Source organism: Hordeum vulgare, chromosome 5H, assembly GCF_904849725.1.
Source record: "Hordeum vulgare subsp. vulgare chromosome 5H, MorexV3_pseudomolecules_assembly, whole genome shotgun sequence".
NCBI classification, from domain to species: domain Eukaryota; kingdom Viridiplantae; phylum Streptophyta; class Magnoliopsida; order Poales; family Poaceae; genus Hordeum; species Hordeum vulgare.
Genome location: NC_058522.1, coordinates 492,658,567 through 492,671,852, shown reverse-complemented (window position 1 = coordinate 492,671,852; position 13,286 = coordinate 492,658,567). Strand labels below are relative to the sequence as shown.

General features: G+C 44.9%; 1 pseudogene; it reads right to left on the bottom strand.

Moving 5' to 3' along the window:
* Positions 1–8,244: 8,244 nt before the first annotated feature.
* LOC123396457 lies at positions 8,245–9,550 on the bottom strand (annotated as a pseudogene).
* Positions 9,551–13,286: the final 3,736 nt, after the last annotated feature.

Below are 13,286 nucleotides of genomic sequence, written 5' to 3'. Positions count from 1 at the left end.
TCTCGGGCAAGTAACATACCGAAGGACAAAGGGAATGACATACGGGATTATATGAATCCTTGGCACTGAGGTTCAAACGATAAGATCTTCGTAGAATATGTAGGATCCAATATGGGCATCCAGGTCCCGCTGTTGGATATTGACCGAGGAGTCTCTCAGGTCATGTCTACATAGTTCTCGAACCCGCAGGGTCTGCACACTTAAGGTTCGACGTTGTTTTATGCGTATTTGAGTTATATGGTTGGTTACCGAATGTTGTTCGGAGTCCCGGATGAGATCACGGACGTCACGAGGGTTTCCGGAATGGTCCGGAAACGAAGATTGATATATAGGATGACCTCATTTGATTACCGAAAGGTTTTCGGAGTTACCGGGAATGTACCGGGAATGACGAATGGGTTCCGGGAGTTCACGGGGGGGTGGGGGGCAACCCACCCCGGGGAAGCCCATAGGCCTTGAGGGTGGCGCACCAGCCCTTAGTGGTCTGGTGGGACAGCCCAAAAGGGCCCTATGCGCATTGGAAGAAAAATCAAAGAGAAAGAAAAAAAAAGGAAGGAGGTGGGAAGGGAAGGAAGGACTCCCACCCACCAAACCAAGTCCAACTCGGTTTGGGGGGGGAGACCTTCCCCCCTTGTCTCGGCCGACCCCCTTGGGGCTCCTTGAGCCCCAAGGCAAGGTCCCCTCTCTCCCACCTATATATACGGAGGTTTTAGGGCTGATTTGAGACGACTTTTCCACGGCAGCCCGACCACATACCTCCACGGTTTTTCCTCTAGATCGCGTTTCTGCGGAGCTCGGGCGAAGCCCTGCTGAGACGAGATCATCACCAACCTCCGGAGCGCCGTCACGCTGCCGGAGAACTCTTCTACCTCTCCGTCTCTCTTGGTGGATCAAGAAGGCCGAGATCATCGTCGAGTTGTACGTGTGCTGAACGCGGAGGTGCCGTCCGTTCGGTACTAGATCGTGGGACTGATCGCGGGATTGTTCGCGGGGCGGATCGAGGGACGTGAGGACGTTCCACTACATCAACCGCGTTCACTAACGCTTCTGCTGTACGGTCTACAAGGGTACGTAGATCACTCATCCCCTCTCGTAGATGGACATCACCATGATAGGTCTTCGTGCGCATAGGAAAAATTTTGTTTCCCATGCGACGTTCCCCAACAGTGGCATCATGAGCTAGGTTCATGCGTAGATGTCTTCTCGAGTAGAACACAAAAGTTTTTTGTGGGCGGTGATGTGCGTTTTGTTGCCCTCCTTAGTCTTTTCTTGATTCTGCGGTATTGTTGGATTGAAGCGGCTTGGACCGACATTACTCGTACGCTTACGAGAGACTGGTTTCATCGCTACGAGTAACCCCGTTGCTCAAAGATGAATGGCAAGTGTCAGTTTCTCCAACTTTAGTTGAATCGGATTTGACCGAGGAGGTCCTTGGATGAGGTTAAATAGCAACTCATATATCTCCGTTGTGGTGTTTGCGTAAGTAAGATGCGATCCTACTAGATACCCGTGGTCACCACGTAAAACATGCAACAACAAAATTAGAGGACGTCTAACTTGTTTTTGCAGGGTATGCTTGTGACGTGATATGTCCAACGATGTCATGTGATATATTGGATGTATGAGATGATCATGTTGTAATAGATAATATCGACTTGCACGTCGATGGTAGGGCAACCGGCAGGAGCCATAGGGTTGTCTTTATACTAATATTTGTGCTTGCACATGCGTTTACTATTTTGCTAGGATGTAGCTTTAGTAGTAATAGCATGAGTAGCACGACAACCTCGATGGCAACACGTTGATGGAGATCATGGTGTGGCGCCGGTGACAAGAAGATCGTGCCGGTGCTTTGATGATGGAGATCAAGGAGCACGTGATGATGGCCATATCATGTCACTTATGAATTGCATGTGATGTTAATCCTTTTATGCACCTTATTTTGCTTAGAACGACGGTAGCATTATGAGGTGATCTCTCACTAAAATTTCAAGACGAAATTGTGTTCTCCCCGACTGTGCACCGTTGCTACAGTTCGTCATTTCGAGACACCACATGATGATCGGGTGTGATAGACTCAACGTTCACATACAACGGGTGCAAAACAGTTGCACACGCAGAACACTCGGGTTAAGCTTGACGAGCCTAGCATGTGCAGACATGGCCTCGGAACACATGAGACCGAAAGGTCGAGCATGAATCGTATAGTGGATATGATTAGCATAGAGATGCTTACCACTGAAACTATTCTCGACTCACGTGATGATCGGACTTGAGATAGTGGATTTGGATCATGTACCACTCAAATGACTAGAGAGATGTACTTTTTGAGTGGGAGTTCTTAAGTAATATGATTAATTGAACTAATTGTGATGAACACAGTCTAATGGTCTTTGCGAATTACGATGTAGCTTGCGCTATAGCTCTACTGTTTTTATATGTTCCTAGAGAAAATTTAGTTGAAAGTTGATAGTAGCAAACTTTGAAGAGGATTGTCCTCGTTGCTGCGCAGAAGGCTTATGTCCTTAATGCACCACTCGGTGTGCTGCACCTCGAGCGTCGTCTGTGGATGTTGTGAACATCCGACATACACGTTTCTGATGACTACACGATAGTTCAGTGCAAAATACTTAATGGCTTAGAAGCAAGGCACCGAAGACGTTTTGAAACGTCACGGAACATAAGTAATGTTCTAAAGAGATGAAATTGTGATTTCATGCTCGTGCCCTTGTTGAGAGGTACGAGACCTCCGACAAGATTCTTTGTCCACAAAGTAAAGGAGAAAAGCTCAATCGTTGAGCGTGAGCTCAGATTGTCTGAGTACGACAATCACTTGAATCAAGTGGGAGTTAATCTTCCAGATGAGATAGTGATGGTTCTCCAAAGTCACTGCCACCAAGCTGTGAGAGCTTCGTGATGAACAATAACATATCAAGGATAGATACAATGATCCTTGAGCGATTCGCGATGTTTGACACTGCGAAAGTAGAAATCAACAAGGAGCATCAATAAGTCGATGGTTTGTGAAACCACTAAGTTTCAAGAAAGGCAAGGGCTAGAAGGGATACTTCGTGAAACGGCAAAACAGTTGCTGCACTAATGAAGAGACCCAAGATTAAACTCAAACCCGAGACTAAGTGCTTCTGTAATGAGGGGAACAGTCACTGAGGCGGAGCAACTCTAGATACTTGGTAGATAAGAAGGCTGGCAAAAGTCGAAAGAAGTATATTTGATATACATGATGTTGATTGTACTTTACTAGTACTCGTAGTAGCATGAGGGTATTGGATACCGGTTCGGTTGCTAAGTGATTAGTAACACGAAATGAAAGCTACGGCATAAACGGAGATTAGCTAAAGGCGAGGTGACGATACGTGTTGGAAGTGTTTCCAAGGTTGATATGATCAAACGTCGCACGCTCCCTCTACCATCGGGATTGGTGTTAAACCTAAATAATTGTTATTTGGTGCTTGCGTTAAGCATGAACATGATTGGATCGTGTTTATTGCAATACGATTATGCATTTAAAGAGAATAATGGTTACTCTATTTTCTTGAATAATCACCTTCAATGGTTTATTGAATCTCGATCGTAGTGTTACACATGTCCATGATATTGGTGCCAAAAGATACGAGGTAATGATGATAGTACCACTTACTTGTGGCACTGCCGCTTGAGTCATGTTGGTATAAATTGCATGAAGAGGCTCCATGCTGATGGATCTTTATACTCACTTGATTTTGAATCACTAGTGACATGCAAATCATACCACATGAGCAAGGCCTTGTTTTCATTGAGATGAAACAAGATAGTAGCTTGTTGGAAGTGATACATTTTGATGTATGCAATCCAATGGGTGCTGAGGCACGCAGTGGATATCATTATGTTCTTACTTCAATGACGATTTGAGTAGATACAAGAGTATTTACTTAATGAATCACAAGTCTGAAATATTGAAAAGTTCAATTCTGTTTCAGAGTGAAGTTCGTCGTAACAAGAGGATAGACTGTCTACGATATGATCATAGAAATGAATATCTGAGTTACGAGTTTTGGTACGCAGTTAAGACAATGTGGAAATTGTTTCGCAGTTCATGCCACCTGGAACATCATAGTGTGATGATGTGTCTGAACGTCATAGCCATGCACTATTTGGTATGGTGCATACTATGATGTCTATTATCGAATTACCACTATCGTTTATGGGTTATGCATTAGAGACAACCACACTCACTTTAAATAGGGCACCGCGTATTTCCGTTGAGATGACACAGTATAGACTGAGGTTTAGAGAAATCTAAACTGTCGTTTCTTGAAATTTTGGGGCTTCGATACTTATGTGAAAAAGGTTCAGTTTGATAAGCTCGAACCCAAAGCGGATAAATGCATCTTCATAGGATATCCAAAACAGTTGGGTACATCTCCTATCTCAGATCCGAAAGCAAAGTGTTTGTTTCTAGAAACGGATCCTTTCTCGAGGAAAGGTTTCTCTCGAAAGAATTGAGTGGGAGGGTGGTAGAACTTGATGAGGTTATTGAACCATCACTTCGACCAGTGTGTAGCAGGGCGCGGGAAGTTGTTCTTGTGGCGCCTACACCAATTGAAGTGAAAGCTGATGATGGTGATCATCGAGCATCGGATCAAAGTTACTGCAAACCTCGTAGGTTTACAAGGTCACGTACTACTGCAGAGTGGTACGGTAACCCTGTCTTGGAGGTCATGTTGTTGAGCAACAGTGAACCTACGAGTTATGGAGAAAGCAATGGTGGGCCCAGATTCCGACAAATGGCTGGAAGCCATGAAATCCGAGAGAGGATCCATGTATGAAAAACAAAGTGTAGACTTTGGAAGAATTACTTGATGGTCATAGGACTATTGAGTAAAATGGATCTTTAAAAGAAGACAAACGATGATGGTGATAAGTCGCTATTAAGAAAAGCTCAACTTGTCGCAAAGATGTTTTCGACAGGATCAAACAGTTGACTATGATGAGACTTTCTCACTCGTAGCGATGCTAAAGGTCTGTTAGAATTATGTTAATTATTGATGCATTATTTATGAAATATTGCACGTAGGATGTCAAAACATTGTTTTCTCGACGGTTTCCTTGAGCAAACATTGTATGTGATACAACCAGAAGGTTTTGTCGATCCTAAAGATACTAGCAAGTATGCAAGCTCGAGTGATCCTTCAATGGACTGGTGCAAGCATCTCGGAGTTGGAATATACACTTTGATGAGATGATCAAAGATTTTGGGTTTGTACAAGGTTTATGAGAAACTTGTATTTCCAAAGAAGTGAGTGGGAGCACTATAGAATTTCTGATAAGTATATGTGGTAGACATATTGTTGATCAGAAGTAATGTAGAATTTCTGTAAAAGCATATAAGGTTGTTTGAAAGGAGTTTTCAAAGGAATACCTGGATTGCGCTACTTGAACGTTGAGCATCAAAGATCTATGGAGATAGATCAAAAGCGCTTAATGAAAGTTTCAATAAGATGCATGCCTTGACAAGTTTTTTGAAGGAGTTCAAAATAGATCAGCAAAGAAGGAGTTCTTGGTTGCGCTGTAAGGTGTAAATTTGAGTAAGACTCAAAACCCGACCACGGCAGAATAAAGAGAATAGACGAAGGTCGTCTTCTATGCCTTAGCCATAGAATCTAAAGTATGCCATGCTGAGTACCGCACCTGATGTGTGCCTTGACTCAAAGTCTGTTGAGAGGTACAGAAAGTGATCCATGATTGAATCACTAATCAGCGGTCAAAGTTATCCTTAGTAACTAAATAGACTAAGGAATTTTTCTCGATTATGGAGGTGGTTAAAGAGTTCATCGTAAAGGGTTACGTCGATGCAAGCTTTGACACTAATCCGAATAACTACGAGTAGTGAAACGGATTCGTATAGTAGAGTAGATATTTGGAGCATTTCCGAATAGCACGTAGTAGCAGCATCTATAAGATGACATAAAAGATTTGTAAAGAACGCACGGATCTGAAAGTTTCAGAACCGTTGACTAAAACCTCTCTCACGAGCAAGACATGATCAGACCCCAGAACTATATGGGTGTTGGATTCGTTGAAATCACATGGTGATGTGAACTAGATTATCGAATCTAGTGCAAGTGGGGGACTGTTGGAAATATGCCCTAGAGGCAATAATAAATTAGTTATTATTATATTTCTTAGTTCATGATAATCGTTTATTATCCATGCTATAATTGTATTGATTGGAAACACAATACTTGTGTGGATACATAGACAAAACACTGTCCCTAGTAAGCCTCTAGTTGACTAGCTCGTTGATCAAAGATGGTCAAGGTTCCTGGCCATAGGCAAGTGTTGTCATTTGATAATGGGATCGCATCATTAGGAGAATCATGTGATGGACTAGACCCAACCTAATAGATGTAGCATGTTCATCGTGTCATTTTGTTGCTACTGTTTTCTGCGTGTCAAGTATTTGTTCCTTTGACCATGAGATCATATAACTCACTGACACCGGAGGAATGCTTTGTGTGTATCAAACGTCGCAACGTAACTGGGTGACTATAAAGATGCACTACAGGTATCTCCGAAGGTGTTAGTTGAGTTAGTATGGATCAAGACTGGGATTTGTCACTCCATGTGACGGAGAGGTATCTCGGGGCCCACTCGGTAATATAACATCACACACAAGCCTTGCAAGCAATGTGACTTAGTGTAAGTTGCGGATCTTGTATTACGGAACGAGTAAAGAGACTTGCCGGTAAACGAGATTGAAATAGGTATGCGGATACTGACGATCGAATCTCGGGCAAGTAACATGCCGAAGGACAAAGGGAATGACATACGGGATTATATGAATCCTTGGCACTGAGGTTCAAACGATAAGATCTTCGTAGAATATGTAGGATCCAATATGGGCATCCAGGTCCCGCTGTTGGATATTGACCGAGGAGTCTCTCGGGTCATGTCTACATAGTTCTCGAACCCGCAGGGTCTGCACACTTAAGGTTCGACGTTGTTTTATGCGTAATTGAGTTATATGGTTGGTTACCGAATGTTGTTCGGAGTCCCGGATGAGATCACGAACGTCACGAGGGTTTCCAGAATGGTCCAGAAACGAAGATTGATATATAGGATGACCTCATTTGATTACCAGAAGGTTTTCGGAGTTACCGGGAATGTACCGGGAATGACGAATGGGTTCCGGGAGTTCACCGGGGGGGCAACCCACCCCGGGGAAGCCCATAGGCCTTGAGGGTGGCGCACCAGCCCTTAGTGGGCTGGTGGGACAGCCCAAAAGGGCCCTATGCGCATTGGAAGAAAAATCAAAGAGAAAGAAAAAAAAAGGAAGGAGGTGGGAAGGGAAGGAAGGACTCCCACCCACCAAACCAAGTCCAACTCGGTTTGGGGGGGGAGACCTTCCCCCCTTGTCTCGGCCGACCCCCTTGGGGCTCCTTGAGCCCCAAGGCAAGGTCCCCTCTCTCCCACCTATATATACGGAGGTTTGAGGGCTGATTTGAGATGACTTTTCCACGGCAGCCCGACCACATACCTCCACGGTTTTTCCTCTAGATCGCGTTTCTGCGGAGCTCGGGCGAAGCCCTGCTGAGACGAGATCATCACCAACCTCCGGAGCGCCGTCACGCTGCCGGAGAACTCTTCTACCTCTCCGTCTCTCTTGGTGGATCAAGAAGGCCGAGATCATCGTCGAGCTGTACGTGTGCTGAACGCGGAGGTGCCGTCCCTTCGGTACTAGATCGTGGGACTGATCGCGGGATTGTTCGCGGGGCGGATCGAGGGACATGAGGACGTTCCACTACATCAACCGCGTTCACTAACGCTTCTGCTGTACGGTCTACAAGGGTACGTAGATCACTCATCCCCTCTCGTAGATGGACATCACCATGATAGGTCTTCGTGTGCGTAGGAAAATTTTTGTTTCCCATGCGACGTTCCCCAACAGGTCGAAGCTCCAGTGGGTAGCCACTCCCTTCTCAGGGAACCGTACGTGAGACTTCCGCATCATACGGCTCCGTCCCGAGCTTCCGTCGTCGACCCTTGTCATTAGACCACTATGCTTGTATTTTCCTCCTTGACTCTCGAATCTTTTGCTTCTCGGGTGGTGGCGAACAATGCTGCTTGCATAGCGGGAGATGCCCGCCCGTCGTTTAGGCCTGCTTCCTGCCCGAAAGAAGGCTAGCCGAACTAGTGGTAGGGGACCCGACCGTAAAAAACCCTACCCTATTCTCGAACCCTCTGCCGAGCTCTACCCTGCCCGCATTTATTTGGAAGGGGGCCAAAGAAATGTCTCCACCTGCTGCCAACAGTCTTTCTTCGGAATTCTACTGAACGGGTCGACCCTCCCCTCCGTTTGTTTTAGCAACTTATCCTAAGGTCTCTTCGCCAAGAATTCTCCGGCAACGACAAAGGAACTAACCTGCCTGCAGTGGCGGGGCGGCTTTTTTTTGAAATAAGACCTGGACGATTATCCCTACCCTCGGTAGCTTACGAGTTTACGTCCATCCCTGGTCGGGTACAGTTTCCTTTATTTTTATCCCTTGTAGCCGTTACCCGAATTCGTGCAAGTGTGTCCACACCCCCCCTGACTTGACGAGGAATCCATTCTCGCGAACAAACACACCCCCTACACACACCTAGGAGCACCCCTTCCTGCATATCCATACAAGACCTGAGTAGGCGGGTCGAGGTCCTACGAGGTACCCACTACTCGGAGTACCCTCCCACCAAAAAAAGATGTGTGGTTCGGTGGTTCGACCAGAAATGCTATGCTTACACACAAGACTACCCCTCTTCCCGAAAGCTTCGCGGGGACCTTTACTACTTTACGACGACGGGGGACCGCCCGTAGGGGGTTTACTGCACAAGGCCCTTGCAGAGGAAAAGCTTGATCCCAGCGAATAGAAGATGCTCAGCTCCGCACAACATAGGGATTGGCACGCTTTCGGAAAGAACATAGAATAGTAGAGGATCCAGCATGCAGGACACGGCGATCATTAGAAATTCACGAATTAGAAATGCTGTAATATACTCTTTCCCAAAACTTCTCATACTAGACCAACCCACTGAAATGCAAATAGGGATCAGAAATGTGGTCAATATCACGAAGAATAATGAAAGACCGTCTATACCCATATACAAATGGATGTTTTCATAAGGAAGCCATCGAGGGCTTTCCACAAATTGAGATTTGGCCGTAGAAGGATCGAATTATATCCGAGGAACAGGGGGATACAAAAAAGTAGTAAGAGAAACGCACAGACTAATCAATCGTATCGGTCTTATTGAAGAATATGGAATGAAAAGAGGAGTAATGCTTCCTAGCACGGGACCGAGAATAGGACCACTTAGATCAAAATAGCATTCACAGAAATGTTCTAACATAGAGTAGAATTGAACATTGAAAAGATTAGTTGACAACAGTCAATCAAAAGATGGGGCGCCAAATTACTAAACAATAGGGGTCTTTCTGTGCAAGTCAGCTGAACACCGTAATTGATGAGTGAGTAGGTGGGTTAGGTGCACCCCTTGCCCAGTGGGAAGTCATGAGGCTAGCCCCCCTGAATGAAGAAGTAGTGGGGCCCCCTGCCCGCCCACGTATGCGCCTTTATTTAGATTCTAACTAAATATTATACTGAACTTTATCCGGGAATCTTTCTAAAGAATCCATCTGGCAAAACGAAATTTGTCGATTTCAATTTAAGGTGCACCTTGCCTTTTTCAGGTAGCTTTGTTACGCCTATTCAGCTAGGTGGGGCATTGGTCATAGCCGAAGTCGAAGGGAAAAAATAAGGTAATGAGATGATGGTGTCATCAAGAAGTTTTCGACGAACGTAGTAGCGGCCAAAAATGAAACTCTTGCATGAAAGACCGAATTTGACGCAAGATGAATGGCGTTGGGGTTTTTCAAATGAAACCCGCGATCAGAAAGTAACCAACGGAGCCATACAATCTATCTAGTAGTGTGCCATGGCACGGTACTCCGCTTCGGCAGTGGAAGGAGCAACTGTCTATTGCTTTTATCTCATCCAAGATAGTGTCTCGTCTCCCCATAAAATAGATAAGCCTGTAGTTGAGCACCTATCTGAAGGCCCAATCGGCATCAGTAGTTGCACGCAACTCTAAAGAAGACGATGACGGAAAAAAGGACGGCTCGAGGAAAGGTACCTCGAATATATCTAAGAATCCGATGAACTGCTGCAAAGTGAATTGACCGGGGGGCAGCCATGAAAGGCTGACTTTCTTAGGAAAATCCATCTGGGCAAGAGATCGTCAGATAAACCAAATTGCCGACCTACTGTCTGTACTGCGTCGGATCAGATAATGGTGAGCCATCAGCCGGACGGAGTTTAACGTAAAGCTCCAAGGGAGTGTCAACAGTCTTCTCATCATTGAGTTGAGCTCGAGTGATCAAGTCATGACGTTATTTGATCTGAGATACCAAATATCCACGAGGAGAATGTGCGACCTCCAAGCCAAGAAAAGGCTTAGGGCACGTCAGCGCCTTCATAGCAAATAATTGATGAAGGCGACACTTGATCAGCGATATGGTAACGGAGTAATCACCAGTCAGTTTGATATCATCAACATACAACAACAAAATAGCACGTCCTCGAGGATAAACTGATACGAACATGGCCGAATCATGATCACTCCGAGCAAACCCTGCCTGGATAACATAACCACTGTGCTGAACTTCAAAAACCGACGCTATCGGGGCTTGTTGAGACCATAGATCGCTTTGCGTAAAGGACAGACAAGAGAAGAAGTCAGAAGGGCAGGTTCTCTTTCATCCGTCTTTTCTAGGTGCACATCTCCATCTACTAAAAGTAGGGGTGGTTTCCATAGATAGATTGGGTCATTCGTAACCTGAGCAATAACCGATGCTACTACAGCAATAACGGAAATAACCGATGCTACAGCATAAACTACAGCTATACGTGGCGGCCCCACACGCAGCTTTGTTTAACAAGCATCACCCTTCCTTTCTTTTCAAATGCTTCCCCAGTCAATCAGCAGCTTATTCGATTCCTATTCTTATTAAACATCTGATATAGATGGTGGGAACAATGAAGCAGATTCTTCATCTGTAGGTTGCAATCCGTATGATTTCTTTTCTCGATCTCCTGCTTGTGTTTCACCTCGCACCTAAGCATCACGTTCCTAGGGATAGAGACATCTGTGCTCTAAGGCAATCATAGTACTACTAGCATGGTTACATCGTTCTGCGGGCAAGCTTCAACTTCAAAGTCACCTGATTTGGCACCAGCCAAAGGAGTAGGAACAGCAGCTGGGGAAGCACCATTACCATCCATGGGATGCTTTGTGAACAGCCCCCTCTGTTCAATACCGATACCTGTCAGATTCCATAGTTGATGAATCTCTTTCTTTTTCCACTCTTTCCCCGTCACGCAAGACGCTTTTCGGGCACAAACCTAGTAGTTATTTGTCCTGCTGATCTTGGGTGAACTGATGACACTGATGCTCCAAGACCAAGAGTTTTCACAGCCAAAGCTATTGAAGCTGCTCCCTCCCATGAATCACAACTTTCTGGACGCACTGCTTGAACACCATGGAGCAAGATAGAGAAAAAACTCCTATCCCAGTTGATCGAGCTGAACCCACCCACCGTCGGGCAGGTGCATTAGCCTCTTCTTTCTAGTTTCCCACAGGGCTACCCGCGCTAGCCTCTGACATCTACTCCAAAACCTGAACTTCATAGATCCGAAGCCTAAACCTTCACTACTTCCATCACTTCACAGAGCAGATCTTGTTTTCAAACTTGCTTTCGGGTTAAGTGCAGAAAATCAATTCAATATTCATGTCATTGAGGATCTATTAGATGAGCTACATGGTGCACAACTGTTTTCCAAACTTGATTTGAGATCAGGTTATCATCAGATAAGAATGAGAAGAGAAGACATTCATAAAACATCTTTTAGGACATATTTTTGTCATTATGAATATTTAGTGATGCCATTTGGACTCACTAATGCACCTGCTACCTTCCAATCTTTAATGAATCATGTTTTTGCTCCGGAAATACCTTTTGGTATTCTTTGATGATATTCTGATATATAGCAAGACCAAACAAGCTCATCGCACTATCAAGTCAGTCAGGAACTAGTCTGCCAAGCTTAAGAAGAAGTGAAAAGTAAGCAAGTTGTCATCTAGTGAGGGCTAAAAGACACGGAGAACATCCCCCCTCTATTTGCCAATAGCTTCCGCCTTCCTCTCTTTCATTTCATGTCGGTTCAACCAAGCCAATAGATTCCATAGGCGGGTCAGTTATAGCTGTAGTAGCCTTTGATTAGGTCCTTTCAATAGACTTTCCGTAGCTATAATTCGATAGACTTTCCGTAGCTCAGTATTGCTGATCGTTGACGCTCGCAACTATACTTACGGCTGTACTTGTGAAAAGAGATAGAGCCGTCTCGCTATGACTCAAAGATGGTCAAAAAGCTAATAGATGGGCCACAAAAGGTAGAGGAGAGGGGGTAAGAAGAGTAGACTTGCCACTTGATACAAGATAGGGTATACAGCTAAAAGGGTGAGATAGAGGAATGAAATGAGCCAGTGAAACGGTCCACCACCACAACCAAGACCCAATTCAATACCAAATATCCAATTTTCCCAACCAATACTTTTGCCCTATGCTGGAAATTCCATGAAACCAGAAGTGCCAATATATACTTACCTTAACCAACCGCTTCCAACTCAACAGCATGACCCGTACCAATACCTGCAAGAACAAAGGCCGCAAAATCAATATCAATATGGGCAGCAGATACATCAACCTCCTAGAGTTTCTTTTCCAATATTTGAAGGGGCCAGGTCTTGGATACAAAAGTGTGAACATTACTTTTTGGTGTACCAAGTTACGGATTGGTACAAGGTAGAACTTTCGGCTATGCACCTTAGGGGGAGAGCTGAAAGTTGGTACAACAGTTTCTTAGTGAATATGGGACAAGTATCTTGGCAAGAGTGAATTCAAAAGATTGTAGAGAGGTTTGAGGTAAGAAATGTGGTTGGTGTAGTTGATGAGTTTAATCACTTGAGGCAAAGAGGAAGCCTAGAAGAGTACAAGTCACACACAATTGGCAGAATTGAGGGCTGCCATGTTGAGGTGCAATCCCTATTACGATGACAACCTTTTTCGACAAAGTTTTCTTGGGGGTAAGGGTATTGTAAATAGAGATAGAAGTTTCGTCCGGCTCTGAGAAACAATTCGGCAACCCCGCTCTTCCCTTTGCCTCTTCCACATCTATTTTTGAAACTTGATT